Source organism: Phaenicophaeus curvirostris, chromosome 1 (genome assembly GCF_032191515.1).
Source record: "Phaenicophaeus curvirostris isolate KB17595 chromosome 1, BPBGC_Pcur_1.0, whole genome shotgun sequence".
Taxonomy (NCBI): Eukaryota; Metazoa; Chordata; class Aves; order Cuculiformes; family Cuculidae; genus Phaenicophaeus; species Phaenicophaeus curvirostris.
This window is the reverse complement of record NC_091392.1, coordinates 85,922,696-85,923,186: the sequence shown is the minus strand read 5'-3', so window position 1 is coordinate 85,923,186 and position 491 is coordinate 85,922,696.

Genomic DNA, 491 nt, shown 5'->3' with positions numbered 1-491 from the left:
GTGTCCATGCAAGGTATAGCATTCACACCACCTACACCTGGTGAAAGCCATGCAAGTATCACAGAATTACAAAATCACTAGGTTGGAAAAGACCCACAGGATCATCGAGTCCAACCATTCCCATCAATCACTAAACCATGCCCCTCAGCACCTCGTCCACCCGTCCTTTAAACACCTCCAGGGAAGGTGATTCAACCACCTCCCTGGGCAGCCTCTGCCAGTGCCCAATGACCCTTTCTGTGAAGAATTTTTTCCTAATATCCAGCCTAAACCTCCCCTGGCGGAGCTTGAGGCCATTCCCTCTTGTCCTGTCCCCTGTCACTTGGGAGAAGAGGCCATCTCCCTCCTCTCCACAACCTCCTTTCAAGTAGTTGTAGAGAGCAATAAGGTCTCCCCTCAGCCTCCTCTTCTAAAGGCTAAACAACCCCAGCTCCCTCAGCCGCTCCTCTTAAGACTTGTTCTCCAGCCCCTTCACTTCATTGCCCAAGTAA